We start from the raw sequence: 11,135 nt of genomic DNA, 5'->3' as shown, positions 1-11,135 counted from the left end.
TATTTTTTGAAAATCAAAAATAATAAATACTATAATATGATACGCATTGTATGCTCCGACATGCTCCTATCTGTTAGCAAAAGTAGATAAGAATAAATAGGAGCATGCCCGGTAAAAAATTATTCATGCATGAAATATGTATAAATATGTATAAATCTAAAACGAACAATATGAAAATTATTCTTTTAATTATTTTTTATGTTATTACATTACTATTTCTATTATATATTTCTATTATACATTTCTATTATACATATTAATGTATGAAAAATTTTTTATAGGGTGTTAAAACATACAACGCGAACAAACTTTATATATGTGTATATAAAGTTATACATATATAAAGGAGAAAAAGGGAAAAAGTTCTTGGCGTTTTTTTAATGCTATCTAAGGAAAAACGCCGCGAACTTTTTCCCATACCTAATATATATAAAATAATATATGTATATATGTGTATGTATATATATAGCATAATGAAAATGTATGGCAACGTATATATATATATATGTATATAAAATATCAAACTGAGGAATTGATGAAATAGTTAATAGTTTTTCCATATTCGTCTCAAGCGCATGTATTTACGATTTTATTTCTGTAGAGTTTGTTTCATTGATTCTATCTCTATTCTCTTAGTTCGTTCTGTAATTCTATTCTTGCTTTTCTACGCAATGATTTCTGGTTAACCTTGTTACTAGTCATTGTATCGATTACAGGAATTGTAGTATTTAATAGTGGAAATGTCACTTTTATCTCTGTATAAAAATAGGTAATACAATAAGCAGAATAATCGATAAACAGGAATACACCAATTTAAACAAGAAAATTTTTTTAATTCAAAGAATAAAGAATACGGTTCAAATAATTAAATAAATAGGGCTATGAACCACTTAAGTTATTATGAGTGTTATTATGAGATAAAACTATTTTTATCAAAACAATCTAAAATTTATACAGACATTTCGACCCTTATCAGACCATTTTCAATATTAAATAATAAATTAAAAAATATTATCGGTAACTACGCAAGATGTTCATAAATTAAAATATAAAAAGCCCATGTTGTACTCGCATGTTGACAAAAGGAATTACAGCAAGAAACTGTCTAGATACAAACAGTTTCATATCGGAACTTGATGTTAATCGAATTCAGAAATCACATAATAATTGCATGAGGTCTTATACTGTAAACTTCTTCTCAAATTTAACAATAGATTGATACAGTGAATTCAATGTAAAAAAAAGATACACGCTTCATGTTCACTTTACAACTGCTGATTAAAGTTAGATCGTCAAAATTAATTGAAAAAATTGAGTACTAAATGCAATTATAAAATTCAGCGATATCACAAAGATTTTTAAAACTGTAGAACTCTGAGATATAATGCTTAAAACATTCAATAGTTAAAATATTTAATGTTTTGAAATGATAGTTCGAATGTTCTGACATTACATTTCAGAGTTCACTGACATATAACATTTTAAAATTTATTATTTAACATTGAAAATGATTCGATAAAGGTCAAAATGTCTGTACAAAATTTAGATTGTTGATAAAAATAGTTTTACTTACATAATAATTTAAATTTCATAGCACTATATTATATTATTTAAGAAAATTTTTATCAGTTAACAGAATATTAAATTTCTATAAAATGTCACTTTATTGTGCAATACGCAAATGCAATAATTAAATATATTTTTCATATCATGTTCTATTTTTGGATTGGCATCCTCAAAAATTTGATTAACAATCTTGATTCTTTTATGTGCCATAATCACTAATCTTAACCGATTTTTTAAATCTTGTACCTCATGCACTTGAGCAAAAGTTTCAATCGGATAAATCGTCTAAGCTTCATTTAAACTTTGAACATTGATTTTATTTCTGTATGAATAAATGACATATTAGAACTGAAATAATTTAAATTACATATACCATTCACATAATTATTAATTTTGACATTTATGTCAATATAAATTAATGCTAAAGAATGATTTGAAGGAACTTACTCTTCGATTTCTTCAAGAAAACTCCCACATAAGGCTGATTTAGCTTTATCTTTCTACGTATTAGGGTCTTTTTCATGCGATGCTGAAATGCTCGTTTTTTAACATCAAGAAATATCGAACCTAACTTTGTAAAAAAGAGACAATAGATTTCTGTGTTATTTATTTTAAAATTTAAAGTTCAACATGTTTAATTTAATTATTCACATAAATATTATTTAGAATAAAATCTTAATAAAATTATATTCATTCGAGGCGTTTTTACTCAAAATGAAAGAATCTAGCAAAAAACGCGGCGATCGACTTTTTTAATCGAGTTATTAAGCGTTAAAGTTGGAGACTTTAATATATCTGACATCCCGACTCAATATAGCGCTATGTATATGTTCTACTTTATACAAATTCACTGCTTTAAAAACAAAAATCCATTGTTATAAACACACAAATTCATTAGCAGTGAATTTGTATTTTTAAAGGCCGATTTTAAATGCCGATCAAGCTTCGTGATCCGCCAACGCTAAAAAGAAACGAACTTTAATCATAGACTAACTTTGACTATAATTGATAGTCTCAGGGTGCGGTCCTATGGTGCGGAATTGACGCAATGTGGAATTGGCAGAATGTTCGTGATTAGTCGTAGCTTCATTCCGCCGATTCCGCTGTTTTCTATTGCGCAAATTTCCGCCGATGCCTGCATATATGCGTGTACATGTATTACATACACTTATAAAAACTAACCTCATTGGTTTAATAGAGAAAACTGTCTCCTACAAGCTCATGATTATAATTAACATGCTGAGGCGTGTTCGGATTCCCACCTGAATGTTCTCTGGGTGTTGTAACATCCTTGTTTAATATTCAGTAAATAACAAGAATGGAATGATTGGGTAGCACTTGAGTGGAATCTAAAATCTCTAAATCTCTCACGGGTGTAAATCAAAATCAAAATGGGTACACAAAATGAACAGGATAATGTCCTGTATGTACGTGTGATTTCCGATCCACAGGAGTTTAGTTTCCTATGTTTCATGGAGCGGAATTTACGCAATCAATGCGAGCCAATGATAAATGTTATTCCGGTGGATCTAGTGAAAGTGATCTATGGAAAGGCTCTTGTGATTGGCTAGCGCTAATTGCGCATTCCGGAAATTCCGCTCCATGGGACATAGGAAAATATTTTAACAAAACAGAATCGATTGAATAAAGCCACGACCAATCATGAGCATTCTTCTAATTCCGCACAATGGGACCGCATTCTCAGGGTGCACTCTCAAGGAATGCGGAACTGCGAAACGTTTGTGATTGGTCGTGGTTTCATTCCGACGATTTTGTCGTTTTCTGTTGCGCAAATTTATTGACCGCAGCACAGACGCATAATACATAGTGTATAAAGAAATCAACCAATTGAAATTCTTCTTTTCCATGGAATAGAAGGAAAGGAATGGCTACAGACTTTCGCATAACGCACAATGCATAATGCATAAAGGAATCAACCAATCGAAATCCTTTTTTTTAGAAAATAGAAGGAAAGGATAGATTAGTTGATTCGCTTGTACTGTGCGTTATACATTATGCAAAAGTCTGTGCTGCGGCCTGAAAGATTCTGATTTACTTATGTATTGTGCGTTATATGTCAAGCAAAAGTCTGTGCTGTAGCCTTATTTCTTCAGATTTCAATGCTTGCGTGCACACGCCCTGGCAGGAATGATGTCTCTCAGAAAGCAGAATTTTATTTCGTATCGATGATACAAAGCAAAATCCTGTTTTCTGAATGGTTGCAGTACGTCAAAATTTTCATTCCTCTGCTTTATTTAGTTTAGATCTATCGCTCGCATTGATGCTTCCGCATTCGCAAATTCCACTCAATGGGACATAGGAAAATGAATTCCTTCGAATCAATTGCTGAATTCACATTGGATCCGACGTGTGTCGTACGTAATAATAATAATAATAATAATAATAACAATAATATCGATAACTTCAACTTATAATCTCTGCAGAGTGTAGAATGTGCAAAATGTACAGAACCGTCACAGCTCTGGTAAACTCCTGGATCGGAAATCACATATATATGCAGGGACATTACTCTGTCTTCATTTTGTGTATCATTTGATTTTGATTTACACTCGTAAGAAGAGAGATTTAGAGATTTTAGATTCCACCCGAGTGCTATCCAAGTATCCATTTTTGTTATTTACTGAATATTAAATAAGGAGCATCACTAGCGTCACATTTGCCTTTTGCACCAAAAATTCCAAAAGGACATTACCCCTCACTCCGTAGCGATGACAACGATGACGTTTCTTAATTTTTTTTTAATAAAAGTTTCAGATTCGTATTTTGCGTAATATCTCCGCTCGTAGAGCACGTAGAGAAAAAAATAAAAACACTTTCATTATATATCCCGAGCGGTTGCAATCGATTGAGCACACTTAGAACTTAATCGGTTCAACCCTTATTGAAATCCGATAATCTCGATCTGGCGCAACTCGCGTAAAGTAACCACAGTAGTGTTACTGCGCGTAGCTTAGCGTCGAGACATTACCAGTGTCTCTAGATTCTATTTAGAAGAGTTTCAGCGATTAAAACCAACATAGACCCAAAAATAAAAGATATAATTATTAAATCGATTTACTTATAACGAAATTTGAAAAATTGCAAAAGCACGTATCTCCTTATGTAACCATTCAATCGCTTTGTGATTTGATATTTTTCGATAGAGAGTTCTGGGTTTTCGTCGAGAACTCTAATCAGAACTACTCAATACTTTCAAAAAATTTTCGATCCTTCCCATGTAGCAACTTTAATTTCGACTACCTATCAAATGTTTCGTATCTCGCAAACCGTTGGTCTAATCGTTTTGAGCCTTTTAGGACTCCACACAATAAAAGGAATAGGGAACAGAAAATAGAGAATAAGAATTTCAACCTATCAGAAATCATTGTGGAATACACAGTTTCTGAAATTCTTATTCTCTGTTCTCTGTTTCCTATTCCTTTTATTTTGTGCGGAGCTCCTAATACTTTTCGATAGAACTCGTCGAAAACTGCCCAGAACTCTAATCAGAACTACTGGAACTCTTAAAAAATTTTTCGACGTTGGACTTAAAAATGAAAATTTTCTAAGTACATCACCGTCGTGACAGTAGCGGTAACAGTACGATAGCGGTATTTTGTGCGGATATCTGGATAGTGCACGCTTGGCTATCTGGGTAGTGCAATAGATGAAATAAGCTTAAAATCGTCAAAAATTAGCCCGAATCTAATTATGTGTAGTAAGAAATCAACTTAATCATAAATTTAATGTTGAATTTATATTTTTTTTAATTTTCTTTACATTTAATTGTAATTGGTCAATAATTTTTTATGGCTTAAGAATGCTGGAATTACTAACGGAGCGTTATTTCGTATTTCTCAAACCATTTCGTTTTCCTTATACAGAATAAAAAATTCTTCTTCAAAATAAAAGAAAAAACGCAAATATCTTTGGAAAAGATACAAACCGGTATGAAAATCCCTAAAAAATTGTAATAAATTAGTTTTCTGTTATCATGTAACATTCGCTTCTTTCACATATACGAGGTACAAAAAATTCATGCACTGAATTTTATTCTGCCGACGTGGTGCAATGTCTCGAAAGAAGCGTCACGTGTCCTTAATAAAAGTTAGGTCACGGTCGAGTGAGATCTCTGTTTTTCGTATCTGTTTTTATTAACATACTTTTGATCGTGTTGGCGGAATGGAGCGAGACGTTTTAACCGAGCAAAGAACCTACATCAAATTTCTCGTAAAATTTGGAAAAAACGGCCAAGAAGATTCTTCAAATGTTGGAAATAATGTGGTAGTCTGCCATGAAGCGTAGAATTGTGTATAAATGGATAGTAAGAGTTGTTAGAAAATCAAGACCTCTTTTTTCGATATTCGTGAAATTGTTCATCATGAATAATGTTCCAGAAGGTGAATCTGTTAATGCAAAATTCTATGTTGAAGTCTTAAAGCGTCTGCGTGAACGAGTGCAACGTACACAATCCGAATTGTGGGCGGAGAATGGATTCTGCATCTGCAGGACAGTGCATCTTCGCACACCGCATTTGTTACGCGCGAGTTTTTGGCCAAAAACAATATTACTACTATAGACTATCATTTGTATTCACCTGATCTTGTGACTTCTGTAAAAAATATCATGCGGGATGAACATTTTGTGTTGATATAAAACGAGAAAGGACGAAGTTCCTAAAAGAATTGACAAAAGAAGATATGCTTTTAGGAATGGGAGAAATGTTGGACCAAGTGTATTCTGTCAAGGGGAGAGTACTTCGAGAGTGACCACATTCTCGTTACAGAATAATTTAATTTTTGATGAACCGAATGCACGAACTTTTTGTACACACCTCGTATATAAATGAATACAAGGATATATCCAAACAAAAAGTACTTTCCCATATTTGAGTAATTTATAAGAATATCATGAGATCTTCAAATTATAATTTTGAAGTTTACAAGAAAAATAGCTTGAGAAGTAAATGAGAAGATTTGAGTGTATATAACTTCGCATTCATGTGATATATGTATAGGATATAGCAGAGTAAAAAATGTATGTAATGTTTTACTTAATGATTTTGCTTAATGTACATAATGTTTTAATTAATGGATGGATTTTTTTGATATACATAATATTTTATTTGGAATTAAACATCTGTTTTATCAACGACATCAATCAAATTCATTCATCGCTCCAACATCCCCTTAAGGCACCGACGAAATACTATCACAGATGGTCGGCGCTTATGAAAATTCGCGTGCCTGTTAAAATTTAAATCATTATAAGTAAGAAACTTCTCTGCCGAAAATGGCCGATTAAAACCGATTAAAATGTAATCTGTTTTAATCGGTTCAATCTACGCTCGGATTAAAAAATAATCGATTTCAATTCCGGAAGAATCGTAATCGGTTTTCACTTTCGCGGATTATTTCCGATCCGAATTCATCATGTTTTAATTCATCTTATCAATTCAAACAAATCCGACTAATCGGATGAATATGTAATCCAAAATAATCAAATATATTTTTCTTGTAACGGCTCAATCCATTTCAATTATAGGAACACTGATTCAATTGGTTTTAATTCTACTTGCTAGGAAAGATGACATTAATCTGATTGATCGAAGTTCTTCGATTTCGGGGATGAAAATAAACGGATCTAAGGATCTTTAATATACAATACTATACAATACTAGGTAATCAAATTTGCCTCACACCGGTAAAAGTAATCAGATTCAATCGATTTTATGGGCGATATTGAAATCTATTTTAATGCAACGAGGATTAACTTTTTTCTCGTATCCGCGATAAAAATATTCGACTTATACTCGTTCCCACCAAATATGTTCATAATAAATATTAAGTATTTTTATCGCGTACTTTGTAAGAAATGGGATATATAAATAATTTTGAAATCATTAAAATTGAAAATGATCCTTTTAGTCGAATTATTTTAGATTAATAGCGTTTTTTTTGTTTATTGGAGACATAAGAATTTAATTTTTGTTTCTTTTAGACGTTTTTTACTTGTAATGATGAAAATAAAATTTTACAAATAAAAATACGTACATCGACAATTTAATTTTTATCGAAAAATTCTGATTGAATCGAACTATTTTTCAGTCATGACAAAATCGAATTTACTTTGCATTAAATTTTAATTTTCAACTGTTAATTGGAAGAAATTCTGACTGAATCGGAAATTTTTTTACATAATATAATACAACATATTATAATAACATTATAATAACATGTAATATATAATTTAATTTAATTTTTAATTATGCACGTTATATTTGCACGGTGTGCGCGCGCGTGTTTTGTGTGTGTGTGTGTGTGAGACAGATAGAGAAGATATTTATTTTAGGAATATAAAAATTTCAGCAGCGATTAAGTTACACATACTTTAGAATATTTACTTTAGTATAGCGTTGGAAAAATACAGATAATCAGTTTGTACTAAGGCATTTATAAATCCAAAATGCAAATTCCAAATCTTTTGTTTCTTCGGTTATAGATATCATGATTCACTTCTCTAAATTCTTGAAATGCGTTTTATTTCGCGTTGTATTAATGCTTTCCTTTCTCAGACTGTAAAATTTTTTAGTTGTAATAATTTGTTTCTAAATTGAACGAGCATGCTGGATCATAAAATATGTTTGAAGTATTTAGTTTCTTCATTAATGATATTATAAATGTTAAAATATGTTCATCACTATTCTTAAATTCATACATATCATAATCCCACACAAATATATTCCTCTGATCTCATTAAAATTGATAATGTAATTTTGCAGAATCCTTATTCTTTCCCTATTCTTTAATCCTATTTTCCTTGCTTATCATTGTAACCAACAATGGATTTATATAACAAGAATATATATCTGCGAAATTGTTATTACTTTAGTTCTTTAGTTATCACTTTAGTTATTATTATTATTAATACCTTAGTTTTCTTTCTTTCTCTTAAAGCAGTATGGCGTTTTCTATGTAAGATCTATAGTCCAGTTTAAGACTAACTAAATAAAAAATATAAAATATCATATTTAAATTATCATACAAACAATTCAAATGTTTTAATCATTTTCATTCTTTCAAATATTTTCAAAATAGAATATAGGAGATTGATGATTATTTCAGCAGTGATTTTAACTCCTCCAACTGTGTGTGATATTGAAACTATGTGGTTCTCGAATGCATTAACGTTACAAAGAATCACTTTAACTCTATAGTACAAATGAAACTTTGGCTGTTTACACTGAAACAGAAAATAACGTTTCTGCTTAGCCAAGAAGACAATCAATTTTTTTTAGTTACCTTATCCCCTAAAGAAAAATAATTTTTTAGACTACTAAAAAAATGTAGTAGATATTAACATAATAAGCATCTTGTAAACATTCGTGTAACGTTTATTAAATGGTTTAAAAAACATCAAATTTTAAGCCATCCTTTCTGTGAAATTTATTATTGTATTTTTCTAACAACCACGTTAAATTTTAAAGAATTCGAGAGAGAAGAAATAGTTCAAAATATAATAATATGCTGCAGATTTTTAATTTCCCAATAAATAATCGTTATTAAATATAATATATAAATATTATATAATACGTTATTATAAATAAATATCATTCGGAATAATTATTTCAGGCGTCTTTTGTATTAATAAACATCTTTTTTTTTAAGTTAACCAATGAGCAAAGTAAAATCAGCATAAAACAACTTTAAGGTATTTTTAAGAGTTTTTTGAGAAACATTTTTAAGATATTTCATAAAGAACTCTGAAAAATATTTTAAAACTGTCTTATGTGTCGATTTTATCCGTTTATTCGCAATTTTTAGAAATTAATCTCGTTAACTATTGCGAAAATTACAAACTGATAGAGAAATTCGACTCAATTTCGTTCTATGTGCCCAAGATGCGGACATTACGAGACATCCAGTATATAATACATACAATTATACTGCACTTATTTACAGTAGAACATTACTTCGCATCGGATTAAATTTTTGAATATTAAAAACGATGTTGTAAGCCAAAAAATTTCAGCGTTATGTTTCCAACATAATTAAGTTTTAAAAAATTTTTTTTACATTTGACATTCTTTTATAAAGAAAGTTAACATTATCTTGAAATTCTTATTGAAATTATTTGTTGTTATGATGAATGTATTGTTCATGTCCTATAAAATGCATTTTTTTTAAATTCAGTACCTTACTACTTTGCAGCAAAGAATTTAAATACAGGATTTTTCTGACATACAAATTTGTGGCTATCGAGTAACATATACAAACCATATAATTTTTTTTTTAGAAATGTGTACGCGCGTGCGTGTATGTATGGTGTACTATACGTATATATACGTGTGTGTGTGTATATATATCTCATAAGATGGGTATCTCATAAGATGGGTACGAGCCACATTGGGGATGGAGAATGGATCAAAGGGAATAAAAAATTCTTATACTATTTTGAGATATTCGCTATAGTTTTCGAATTAGAAAAGGAAATGTCTAAGCCAATATGCGGTTAAGCCGCGCCGCGCGAATTCGTAGGACGGTCTTCGAGCGACGGCGGCGGCGGCGTGCAGGGAGAGGGAAATAGCGCTTCATTGCCTAGCACATCCTGGCATGACAGTTCTATGTGTTTCGCTGCATCGCGCCTACATTATCCAAAAATGTTATTTTAGCTTTTCCTTATACATTTCTTATCATTATAAATCGCATTATTTAGCACGATTAAATACGTTTTAACACAATTATAGATATGTTAAGCGATGTAATTAATTAGAGAATTATGCAAAGCGAATGCTGATCGTCGCGATACCTTTTCGCTTGCTTTATTATACGATGTTTCTATTTAATTACGCTTCGAGACACATTTTGTCGCGTCATTTTATACTATATTTAGTCGGAGTTTTATTTTTTGACATGTTAATGCATGTACACTGAAATTATAGTATAAGCTCGCGTAGATAGTCGCTACATTGTAAATCCAGATATATTATTTCGTGTACAATGACGCATTTGACTGAGGTTTTTTTTTCACATGTTTCTTACTGTTTAACAAGTTTAATTGTACATCATTAGAAACGTTCTTAAATTTTATTAATGTTCACTGATGAATAACATTTAAATTTTCTGTCACTAAAAAAGATTATTTATGTATACTAAGATAATTTATGTATAATAAAATTATTTATGTATGAATGAGATGTTTAAGTTTGTAATAACTGAAAACTGAAATGTATTGAAAAACATTAATCGCCATGCCAGGCAACGAAGCGCTACTTCCCTCTCCCTGCGCGCCGCCGCCGCCGCCGCTCGAGGACCGTCCTACGAATTCGCGCGGCGCGGCTTAATCGCATAATGGCTTAGACATTTCCTTTTCTAATTCGAAAACGATAGCGAGTATCTCAAAATAGTATAAGAATTTTTTGTTCCCTTTGATCCATTCTCCACTCTCAATGTGGCTCGCCTTCTTATGAGACACCCTGTATATATATATAGATATATATATGTATATATATATATATATATATATATATATATATATATATTATTAGACGATACTATAAGTAATAAATT

This window comes from Atta cephalotes (assembly GCF_000143395.1).
Source record: "Atta cephalotes unplaced genomic scaffold scaffold00071, whole genome shotgun sequence".
NCBI classification, from domain to species: domain Eukaryota; kingdom Metazoa; phylum Arthropoda; class Insecta; order Hymenoptera; family Formicidae; genus Atta; species Atta cephalotes.
The sequence above is the reverse complement of the archived record's forward strand: the minus strand, read 5'-3'. Positions refer to the sequence as shown.